Source organism: Catharus ustulatus, chromosome 1, assembly GCF_009819885.2.
Source record: "Catharus ustulatus isolate bCatUst1 chromosome 1, bCatUst1.pri.v2, whole genome shotgun sequence".
Taxonomy (NCBI): domain Eukaryota; kingdom Metazoa; phylum Chordata; class Aves; order Passeriformes; family Turdidae; genus Catharus; species Catharus ustulatus.
The window spans coordinates 105,389,845-105,403,004 of NC_046221.1; positions in this window are offsets into that span (position 1 = coordinate 105,389,845).

Below are 13,160 nucleotides of genomic sequence, written 5' to 3' on the forward strand. Positions count from 1 at the left end.
CCTCTTCAGTTTTTTTGCCTTCACCTGTTTCCACCCTTTTTCTTTCTGTCCCACTCCACGCACACCTTTCTATTATAATAAACCATAAATATCTCTCACAGTACTGCACAGCTCAAGATGACAATTTATTTGCCCTCTAAATATTAAAATAAAACAGCCAGAATATTTACCTACTGAGCATTTGTTAGGAAAAAAAAGAAAAGAGTGTGGGATAGAAGGTTTGTGAACAAATTAAACTAGAAATCATTAACTCCTTTTAGAAATTAAAAAAAAAAAAATCAAGATTTCATCCTGTATTTCAAGCATTATTGAAACCATGTACTTTAAAACTGCAAGATGGCTCCAAAATCGTTGGGGTTAATGTTGACTGTGAAAATCATGTATTTTCAATTTTTTTTTCTTTTCTCCCTTCCTCTTACAAAAGCAAAAAAGGGGTTTTGTGATTAACAGTATGCTAGTTAAAATGCATGAAATAAGATACAATTTTAACTTAATTAATCAAGCAACTAAATTTGGAAAAAAATGCAGGAAAATATTCAGAGAAAAGTTCAAAGGGAAATTGGCTCTTTTTTGACCTGAATGTCTTATGGTTTACTTAAGCTATAGGAGATTGACTTTGAATTCTTGACTTCTGCATGAGAGAATTTGAACTGTAATCTCTAATCTCCACCAAGAAAGTCCTAAAAATATCCAGTGCCACCCAGAGGCATAATACAATTTTCCTCACCTCTTCTTACCTATGCCCCTCTACAGGGCTTCATTTTCGGCTAGTGGGAATTCACCTAAAGTTGATCAACTGTACCCTAATGGAGAAATCATTATGACTGAAGTCTGTAGTACATATCCACTGATCATCAAAGCTAGTGAGTTGAAATATGTACTTCACTGAGAAATATTTTTCTGCTAAAGAAAGCACTTCTTTTTTTAGTTCACTAAGTTTATTCTTTTCACATGCTCCTTTTGCGTGTACCTCAGCTTGGCAACCTGATGGTGATCTTCAGTAACAATATTCACTCACTTAAAATTTCCTCAAGCAATAAATTTATTCACTGGCTTTTAAGCTCTGAAAAAAATATATATAAAAAGAAAGCAGCACTGCAGTATCTCTGTATCCACTTATTGGGCAGTACTGGTGAGAAATGTATGTCCTGCTCACAAGGAATGAAAATTCATAGTGATTTTGAAGAGAAGCACTAAACTGATATTCATTGAATTTATTGCTGGCAAAATCAGAGCAGGATAATGAGAAGTAAAATAAAATTTTAAGAACACCTATCCCCCACACCTCCCTCCCTCCCTCATTCCCAGCTCTACTTCCTACCCCAGAGCTGCAGGGAGATGGGGAATGGGGGTTATGGTCACTTCCTCATAAGTTCTTTCTGCTACTGCTCAGGGAGAAGAGTCCTTCCCTTGCTCCTCCATGGGGTCTCTCCCATGGCAGATCTCAAAAAACTTCTCCAATGTGACTCCATCCCACAGGAGACAGTTCTCTACAAACTTCTCCAGTGTGAGCACATCCCACAAGAAGTGTTCCACAAACTGCTGCAACGTGGGTTAATCTTTCATGGGGTGCAGTCCCTCAGGAACAGCCTGCTCTGGAATGGGCCTCCTCCATGGACTGTGGGGGGACCTCTGCATCCTTGAGATCCTCCAGGGGCTGCAGGGGCACAACTACCTCACCATGGTCTGCACCAAGGACTGCTGGGGAATCTCAGCACCTCCTGCCCCTCCTTCTTAAGTGACTCTGGTGTCTGTAGGGCCATTTCTCTCACGTGTTCTCACTCTGCTCTTCTCTCGCTGCAGTTGTATCTGCACAATAACTTTTTTTTCCTTCTTTTTAAATATGTTGTTACCAAAGGGTTGTCACCATCTTTGATTGCCCCAGCCTTGACCATGGCATGTCCATCTTGGAGCCACCAGGGATTTGCTCTGCTGGCCATGAAGGAAACTTCTGGCACCTTCTCAAAGAAGCCACCCCTGTAGAACCCTCCACTACCAAAACCAGGCCATGTAAACCCCATACATTCCATCCCTTGCCTTGATGAATCACATATTTAAGAATTGTTGCTAAAATCCACATTCGTCTCACAACCTATAGTCACATCAACAAAAAGAATCAAACCAAACAAGAGAAAAAAATCCTCCCAGCAAAAATCAAATTTAACATACAAATGTGTAAAGAATATGGACAATTTACAAAAAATGCACCCCTTATCCCTTCACCATAATTACAAAAAAAACCTCCCCAAGATCATTCTACTCTCTGAGTGGCTCCGTACTTGTTTTGCCAGTTACCTCTCCCAGTTACTGTTTTTATCTCAAAACTTCACAGCCCCATCAGGGAACCACACCTCAGTCTCTAGTGCTACATGTGGGGATACCACTATACTGAGTCACCTTAGGTACTTGTAGGTCAATTTGCCATTATCCAGTCTTACCAGTAGAAAATATACCTTTGTAATGTTTCTTCCAAGCTTACACAGTGGTCCGCAGCCAGATAAGTTCTCACCACCACTTACAGCCATCCAGCCCCATGCTAAGGGGGCCAGTGCTTTAGCTCCTGGCCTCCGCTGCAACCTTTATTTACTACCTAGAAATTATTTTTGCTGTAACCATCCATTTTCTAATTCAGTCTCTCCTTCACATTTCTTTCAGAGGGTCGCAGGAAAGTTCCATACCTTTAATGCAGACAGAATCACGGAATATGCTGACTTGCAAGAGACCCTCAAGGGTCATTGAGTGCAGAGTCCTATCCCTGTCTTCTCTAAACTCAAGAAAAACTGCTTGTAAAGCTGTGTCATTGTCTCTCTGTAACATCCTTGTTTTTCCTCTCTCTATGCTGAACATTTTATTACTCAGTGTTTGTGAAGTGTCCCTCACTGGATTCAAGAACTTTCTGGACACAATCCTACGCAATGTGGGAAGACCCTGCTTAAGCAGGGAGGTTGGACCAGAAGACCCACTGTGGTCCCTTCCAAACTTGCCCATTCTGTGATTTGGTCGTTCTGTGAAAAGAATTAGTGACATAGAAAGCAACCATCTATCTTGTTTGTTTGTTTGTTTGTTTTCTGATTTCAGAAAACTGAAGAGTGATTTCTTCATATAAAAAGTCATCAGATATGATGTATCCTCTGTCTCCTCTTCTCTGTAGCTTTTCTCAACTGTGCTTGATGATATTAAAATTAAATAAGCCATTCAAAAACCAGTGCATGTCATCTTGGGTGCCTATGTCTGACTATTGCTGTCTCTCTGTACAGGCTCTCTTCATGAGATCTGGCTGCCTCAGTGGGTAGAAAATCCAAGTAAACTCAGTGGATCTGGATGATCTCTGGAAAATGGTGTGCTCCAGATGACCCACGTCTGTGTAGACATTGCATAGCCCTTCCTGCCTCCAGACTGAAGCTATTCACAAGCCCACTCTGTGGAAATGTTTTCCCCAAGAAAAGTCTGCTGTTCAGTAGGCTTTTGCTCATTCTACAAGCATTTCGGAAATATGCCAGGGCATGGATTGTTACTAGATAAAGTGGAAAAGTTGCCAGCAAATGTGACTGAAAACATCTTAATCAAGCTCTGAAGTGTATTTTATATTAAAGAAACACTTTGCTTGAATTAGTGTGTAGTGAAAGCAGCCTTGCGAACTGGAGTACTGCAACTTCATCAAGTACTCCATGCCTGTCCCAACAATTGCTACATGATTCAAAGATGTTTTTTCACTGCAAGTTAGAGTGGCCCTTAATTTGAGGAGATGACATGATACTCTGGATTTAGTTTATGTTTTGACATTGAATCACATACTTTTCAGTCAAAATTCCCCATCTACAGAATTTCGTTTTCCTTTTCCTTTTTCCTTACAATCTCCTACCCTCCAATCTAGACCATGATGTTGCTGGACTGCCTGAAAACACAAAACTGAGACTAAGAGGTGCTAATATCAATGCTTACTCACAGGATTCCATTAAGTGGTGGCTTTGTGAGGCTGTTTTGTAAAACCTGTTTAGCATAGAACAGTTATCACATTGCATATCTCCACATTATAAGCCTTCTTACCAAGGCAGGATGCTTTAAGGCTATCAATGGCTGTGAATTTCTAAGCCAAATTATTCCTTTTCAGCAGTATAGCTACATTGCTCTCTAATATTCTGGGCTGACTGTCAAGAAAATACAGAAGCAGAGCAATAGCAAGAGCCATGTCACTACAGAGCTCAGTAACATCATTACCTATTCAGTAATTCTTACGAGCTTATTTTCTCTACTTTTATGCTCACCCTAAAAATAGAGAAAGCTTGAATGTTCCCTACCTTCAGTGTGTTACAAGTAGAGCAGCACAAAAGAACTGGAATAATTCCTGCTGCTGTGGCTCTATGTCCTTCTCCTAATAAGATTTTTAAGTTGGAATTTAGGAACACAGTAAAAAAACAGAGAGAGAAATTCTACTAAATGAGCCAGTTGACATGGGTCGATATTACTGTGAGTACAAAAATAGCTTCTTTAACAGAGTTTTTCTTAATGGCCAAGATTTTACATACTGTTTAAGCCACTGTTCCATTTTGTAGTTCAATTAAGCAAAGGTTTGCACATCCTTACTCATATATGTGAGATCAGACTAACACACTGTTCTGTTTGCAGGTTTTGTTGATAAAGAATTGTTCAGGGTCCAGCAGTTTCACAATGTAATAGCACGTTTTATCACTTGAACTAATTAGAATGTATTTTGTCAGTATTGAAATATTTGTTCATTGTGTCAAACATCATATCGATTACAAGACTGCACATCTCATGCAAAAGACTTTTAATACTTTGATCCTTTCAGAGTCAAACAACCTTACTCTATTTTTCTTTAGCCATGCTCTGCTGAATCTCATGCCAATCCCCTCTCTCATCTCACAGTTCAATTTAGGAACTTTAGATACCTCAATTTCGATTTTTTTTTTTTTTTCACCAAAGCCAAATATTTGAGTGAAAAGGACTTTTGAAAACTTGAATCACAATAAAATCTTTATTACTATTCACATGGAGTAGTGCCACAATGACAGTATGAGCACTCTTTTACCTGAATTAATCTATTCTGGTTTGCAGCTGAACACAATCAGCAAACCCCAGAGAGTCTGAAATCCTTCCTGTTCCACAGAGGAGATGCTGGAATGAGATACTGGACTGAAATGATAATACTAATACTAATACTAAATACTAATACTAATACTAATACTAATACTAATACTAATGATATTTATTATAATATAATATATTACGTTACAATATGTATTATTGTATAATATTCTTTATAATTTATATTGCTTTGGTTTTGTATTGTTGTTTTATTTACATAATTTGGAGTCAAAGTCCTTTCCTACTGCGTTCAAGATGCATCCTTCTTTTTCTAATAAGCTGTGCAGCAGCATGCAGGTACTGGCAGATTGCAAAACACAGAGAAGTTTAGATTAGTCCCTACAAAAAAATAAAAAAAAAAAATAAAAAAAAAAAAAAAAAACCACACCAAAAGCCAGAGAAATGGGGAAAAAGCCCAGAAAAAACAGGTTTTTTTTTTTTCTATCAGTTTGCCAGATGTGATAACTTAAATAAGAGGCAAAACAGAGGATTTCATTGTTCTTCAAGCTTCAGTGATCTATTGTTGGTTCTCTTTTCCTTTCCTTGATTGTTTTCTTTTTAAGTTTTTCTTTAAACTTTAAAGACTTTAGTCATTAAAAAGCTATCTCAACACTGTTTTGTTTGATATAGTAGGCAGTTCAGAGAGATTAGGGTAGGGGGAAAGTGAAGAGAACTCTAGCAATGATAGTAATTCTGCACATACTAGGCTTAGTGAAACTCCATTTCAAATATTGATAAAAAGTAAAATTATTGAGAAATTGAACAGAGATCTTAAAATATAGAGAAACACATTTTCAAGGAAATGAGCCTATATTTTACAATCAAGCCCAGAATTCTGGTATTAAAAAATTAAGGCAGGGCATGGTCTTTCTGAAACAGGCACAGCTCTCACCAACAACAGGTAATCACCTCACTTTCCCTTAACAGACCCCTCCAAAAGAGCAATGCATTTACATAAAGCACAAGTCTGCACTTTGGGGTAGGTACATTTATAAGTGCTGATGGTTCAAAAGCAGGGATATAAACCAAGGACTTTTTTAAGATTTCTCTTACCAACTGCCTTTGCAGAAGTCCACTATATTCTGTTAGAAAAATATTCACTAGATAGTTGCAAGGTCAATTCTTATCTCCTGATATAGTGTCAAATATCCAATAACATTTTCAGCTCACTAGGGACAGAACAGAAAGTTAACATTAAAATTAATAACTCACTGTCCTAACTGAAAAAAAATTGAACCTTTCATACACAATCCTACTTGCCCTTGGACAACCGACTTAGAGCAACTCTTAATTAAAAGCTGCTTTTTTTTCTTTTCTTTTTGCTTTTTTTTTTGGATGAACTTAGAAAGAAATACTTCATCTAAACAGAAAACAGAAATACATAACGCATTTTTAAAAGCAGATTTTCTTGGAATACACTGTATACTAAGACAGACAATTTAAATTAAATCTCTGCTCCCATGTCACAGCTTTTTATTTACTTATATATTTATAGGGGTTATAATTTATTGTACACAGCACTGGAAAAACATAAGAAAACCAGAATAAAAGTCATATATGTTCTGATAGAGCAAAATACCTTATTTCAAGAATCATCTCAATTTTCTGGAGTATTAGGAGATAAGTATTCTGGATCCCAAAGGCACTGCATTTATTTTGGTGAAAAGTACTAGTTTTCCAAAACCACATAAGTATTCCCCCATGAATCTGCAATATCATGCCCTTGTTTAAACAAAACTGAAAGGTTAAAAAGCTACATTTTCAAAATAATCAGGTTGAAGTTTATCTGTGTTTAAAGCTCTAAAAAGGCATTTAGAAATACTCAGCTTCTTTTGCCACATGAAGCTTATATGGGGATTCAGGAGCAGAATCAAGATTATCTTCCTGTTGATATAAATTCCTTATTTTCTCCCCATGAATAAAGTGGCAAGGCTTTGCAATGCCTCATCAGAGATAAGAAGACATCTGATCTCAGATTAAGTATGCAACTAGAGCTTGTTGGGCATTTTCCAGCACACTGCCTTTTCACCTGAAAATTAAGCTACATGAAAACCAGAAACTGTCAGAAGTGTATACTTCCACACATACATGCTCCCCCACCTTGAAAGACTTTCTAGTACTAAAAAAACAGAAGGAAAGCAAGAAATATCTGCAGAATTTGAGCTAACTCCACATAGAAAGTGTGCTTAAAATTTGGAAAATGTAGTCAGATCAGCAACTTCAGCTTCCACTCTGAAAGTGGTAGGTTATATCTGTGTGGAGACAATCAGTGACTCTCACCCTCTCCCTCTGCTCAAAGGTTTAGTATGTTGTATAAAACATTGTAACTGCATTTGGACAGAAAGAGATATGGAAAGGGAAAGTAATTTTGTAGTCTAATGATTAGGTATGCTGGAGAAGAACATAAAAACCTCTCTACCAAATAATATGCATTATCTACCTAAAATGAAATGGCTCCAACAGGAGACAGTGAGAGTGTCTCATGCTAGAATAAGCAGTGCCCCAGTTACCCCAGTCATCCAAGAATTTACATCCTTGTTGTGAATGAACTGCAATTTAAGGACCCTTCATCTAACATTCCCAGGTGGAATTTTTCTTATGTGTCACCAAGAGCTCTAGCATTGTCTCAGATATTCAGGATGTACATTTGTTATTTTTGTCGTTTTTTTGCTTTGCTAGGACATGATTTGATCCTATTTCAGAATTACATATATTCTTAAAACTTAGAAAAAATGGAGGATTGAAAATAAAACTTTATTCATGCTAACAATATTAAAACCACTGCAGTTTTTTAGCAAATTCTATGCTTACACAAGACTGATAAGTATCCAGGACGGGAGTCACGAATTTCTGCTTTGTTTGACTGTTTTATCATATTAATTTCCTTTACTAACTTTTATGTTTCCTCAGTACCTTCTGAAATTCTGTGAATCTATTTGCTTCTGTAAGAAGAATTAAATCACTTACATTATTTTCATGAAAAATTCCAGCCATTTCTTTTTTGCCCAACAAGAATAACTTTTTTTACTTAATTAGCAAAGACAGAACTGTCTGCAAACTTTTTTTTTTAAAGTTCAAAAGTTGTAAGACATTCTTCAGTTAAAGAAAAGGCTATCCAGATTCAAATTCTTTCAAAAAATACATCTGACTTGAATTATTTTAAAACTGTTCAATTGATGTTTCAGCTATCTCTTTATTACACCATTGATTTAAACAATATTCTGTTGATATAAATAAGAATCACATTTGGATTGAGGCATATAGATGAGTAGATTCTTTTAAATGAAGTTTTAGTATTTTATTTTTATTAACCTATTCCAAAAACTAAATATTCAAGAGGTCTCAATATTAGGTATTTAATTCTGTTGGTAAGTGGGAGTGTTTAAATGACAAAATTTAGCTGTGTGAGATATTCCTTTCATATTGCTCTGCTTGTGTTTTGATTCGTGGTGGACCATCTGCCAGCTGGGAATTCCCACTCCTGTTTGCAGCAGTGCTGCAAATTCTATGGGTGTTTATGAAATAAAATCCCTTGATTTAGGAAGCACAGTGAAAACTTTGTGCAACTTCAAAATTACTTAAATCAATAAATCAAGTAGTACAAGGCATTTTTATATCATTCTCCAAGAGATGACTCTCTGTGAATTAATTGCAGTTTAAAGTGTATTTGTGAAGATGTTATGTATACTGCACCCCTCACTAGAGGTGCATGTGAGAGTCAGGTCATACATTACTTGCAGAATTAATATTTTCATTTCCTTCTGAAACAGGAAACCTTTCCAGCCTAAAATGTCATTTTTCTACCTTGTGGTAGGCTTCCTGGGATGCTACCATAGGAAGAACTTTACAGGCTCAAGTGAATCTCAATATTTGGAACCCTAAAGGAAAATTCTGCTCAGCTTATTAACTATGGTTCTCACACTAATGTAGAATATCTCTCTCTTTGCAGGAAAAAGCCACTGAGTTTCATTTAACAAGTAGTCTTTCACAACTCTTGTGCCTGGTCACACAGGCTTGATGGCAATTGAATTTCTGTTGCATCTTAAAAAGTTACCACTTCAAGTACACAAATATTGATCATGAAAAAATAGTTCTAACAATAAACTAACAATTACCAAACCTCTCCTTTATAAAAAGCCTGCTAAACTCCAGATAAACTAGGAAGCCTTACCAATCAACATCCTGTATAATCCTATCAGTTGAAAAGTATTTATCTCTTTAGTAAAAGACAACTACGTAGCATTCTTTTTCTCAGTGTCTTCAAAATTAACTTACCGCAATTCTGTAATACTTTGTATTTGTACAATATTTGTACATTTCACATATTTTACACTTAATTATGATACATTTAAAAGGATAATTGCCATTTGTTTCTCTAGGCTGCGCATAAAATTCAGTCTTTATAGCAGAAAATGGTAGAGAATTAATTCAAACATTAGATTTTAGGGTGGTAGACTATTCTTTATAGAAAGAAAAAGTCCTCATAATAGCAACCTTTGTGGAGGGCTTGTTTTGCTTTTTGTAAAATTCTTTTGTGTTATTTTTCCACAGATAAAAAACTTATCAGGTTTTTATATTTTACTTAAAAAGAGAACTTCCCCCTCTATAAACTTCAGCCTGACTTCATAAAAAAAAAAAAAAAGTAATTCCAAAAGTAAAACGCAATGCCAATTTGGACATATTTCAAATCAAACACCATTGTAAAATGTCACATTTCATTTTGCACTTTGAAATTTTGACTTGATTAACATCATTGCTCTAAAGCTTGTCCTATTGTTTAGCAAATGTATTTAATACAGAAGTAGATTGGGAACAATGGGTAACATTATGTATGACAGCTATAGTTTGCATCCCATGCATAAAATTTGCATTAGTGTGGGAGTTAGCAAAGTCATGCAGCAGACCAAAACTAAATAAATGTAATCTTTAAACAAAAAGCTCTACATAAACTAATAATATGAGAAATGGAATTTTGACATTTATTATTTAAAGGCTTCTGATTGAAGTATTCTTGAATTCTTTCCTACAGTACATTTACAAAGTACAGCTGTACAACTTTACTGCAGAACTTTTCATGATGGACAGATAGGGAATTTTTTTACCACAGTAATCCCAAATTACTGAAAGCTCTTCTAATGATGTAATACAGATTTGAGGGGGCAATTTAAAATCTCCTGACCTGTTAATGACTGTTCTCAAGAAAAGCTTGTCTCCAACAAGGGACAGAATGACAAGAGTGATTGCCCATTTTGAATTAATATTAAGGATAGACTCTTTTTAATTCTTTCAGAAGAATCTCAAAGGGAAATATGAGATAAGCTCCCACAATCTTCATTGCTCTGCACCACCAACTCATTGAAAAGTAACATACCACTACCAAAGAAAACAGAACAGCAGCAACATGTTGCTGAGTTGTATATCCTTGTTGGAGACATTTCAGACATAATTCTGAAGTTTTGGGAATTAGGATAGCTCATAGAAATTCATAACAGCATGAAAAACTAAAGTGTCTGTCTAATCTACCTAGCACTAGAGAAACTTTTTATTAATTATGGCATGGGTTTACCTGAATCTACTTCATAAGATGGAGAATAAATAGACCCATCAGGACTGACGCTCCTTTCACACTAATGGTACTAAATTAAATGCAATCAAGGTACAGAAATTTAGTAAATTATCAGCTGGGGTATGAAATAGATGTGCTAGCTCAGTGTGGTTAGTGTACTCTTTGTAACCACACAAACATGAACTTTCAGCTCATTTTGGGAACATTCCGTACACTGCTGCAAAAAACAAAAAGACTGAAGTCTCTTAAAGAATTTTGTTTCTGTGGCCCAAAGAGTGTCCTCTCTAAACTCAGGACACGTTTGGAGTAGTGAAAATTCTCCAGTAAAATCACAAATCCAAAAGAGGGAGAGAAAACATGTAACAGACTTTGAGAAATACTAAAGAGAAACAAGATTTACTATCATACTTCAACCATTTCCCAACTTAGAAATATTCACACGTTATTTTTTCACCAAAATTTTCATTTGTCTCTAATTAAACTCACCTGAATGATAAATGAAATGCTAGAGGAAATGTGAGATTACTCATCATGACACTCTCCTATAGCTTTTGCTAAAGACTGATATTTATCAAATTAGCACTTAAACTGAGTACAGGGAAAGGAGGGAAAAGTCTGACTTTTTCGAGAAATCATAGGTTTAATAAACTTTAAATATGTCAAAACAGAATCCTTATTTAGATTCACTCATGCCTCCTACAATGATGTGGCTTTTGATATGTAAAATTGACATTTCTTTGTTTCTAGAATTTTCCCAATGTAATTCTTTAAAAATTAGTCTTTCTCTTTAGTAAGGGTATTTATAAAGCTTGAAACATCATGTTTTTTGGACAGAGGTGGCAATTTACTGATACTTTTGTGCCTCTGTGGAGTAATAGTGTCAAAGTGTTGGTGGCAGGATGGTTGTAGGGGTGACTCCTGTGAGAAGAGGCTGCCCCAAATTGCACACAGCCAGTCCCAGACAGTTCCATGTGGTTCCAGCTGGCTCCAATGCACCCACTGCTGGGTGCTGCTTGCCAGTCAGCCAACAGGGTGGCACCTCTGGGAAGAGTATTTACAAAAGGGCAAAACACAACAGAGCAGTGGTGAGGGTGATGAACAGGAAAAACCCCCATGAGATAAACAGCCCCACAGACACTGAGGTGAGAGGAGGGTAAGAAGGAGCAGTGACCTCTTCAGGCTGAGGTGAGTCCAGGAGGAAGAGTGAGTTCAAGGAGGAAGGAGTAGCAGCGAGGAACCATTACGGACTGTCCACAGACCCCCACTTCCCATCCCAACTGTGCTACCTTAGGGTGGGAAGCAAAGGAGTAGGAATGTAGAAGTGAATTTGAGCCTGGGAAAAGGGGAAGGGAAGAAGGTGTTTTAATTTCTCTTTGGTTCTCACTGTCCAAATCTATTTTATTTAGCAACAAATTAAATTTATCCTTCTCACGCCTAGCCTCTTTTGGCCTTGACAGTACTTGGGAAAGAATCATTATCTTGACCTATGAGCTTTTTCATCTTGTCTTCCCACTTCATTCTCTTGAGAAGGGATACTGAGAGACTACCTAAGATGAGTTTCTGAGCCAGTCAAGGTCAACACAACCCACAACCTAAGCTACATAGCCTACTTTTGAAATATATGATCTTCTATCTATGTCAAGAAAAATATGCTAGGAGTAAGAAGACTAGAGTGAAGCAGTTACAGCTACTGAGGAACATGCCAGTGTAGCAGTTGGCTGGGTAAGTTAAAAGGTGTTTCTCAGCCATTTATTTTGTCATATACATAATTACTGGTCACAGCCTTTAATTAGAGCACTGCATGCCAGCTACGCCATGACTGTTTCTTTTATTTACAATGTAGGCTGAATATTGCTGACCAACTAAGCAGCTATATATATTTGATGAATACGCTCATGAAAATTTACCATATTCTGCTGATACAAAACTTTTAAATGGCATTCCAGAAAGTACTGTCAGAATCTGTTCATCAAAAATTTTCAGAAAAACAACTGGGAAAAAAAAATTAAATGGGCAAAGCTAGGATTTTCACCCTGTACTTGTTCTGGAGGATTGTAAAAGCATTTTTGCTAACATAAATATAGGTAATAAAAAGACAACTACCATTCCATTTGGGAAAAATCAATAACCTGTAACAGGTTAAACTAAGGTTACTCAAGAAGAATCTCAGTCAGAACTGAGAATTATGTCATTGGATTTTCTCTTGGATTTTAAGTGCATTATTCTGTGATAATGTTAAATCCATATTTTGAAAAACATGACAATTATTTTCTGTACATAATTTTGCTCAGAGTATGGTTTTATAAAATATGTTTACTGTGTCATTTGAAGTCTTTCATGAGAATGCTTTGCAAGAAGATTATTAGGAGAATGGCAGCCGAGTGAAAAAAAAAATGCTGATTGGCTGACCTTGTAATTTAGTAGGATAAAAGCTGATATTCAAGTTATTGCTTCAGAATTTTATATCACTGGTGCAGATGCCAAAGGG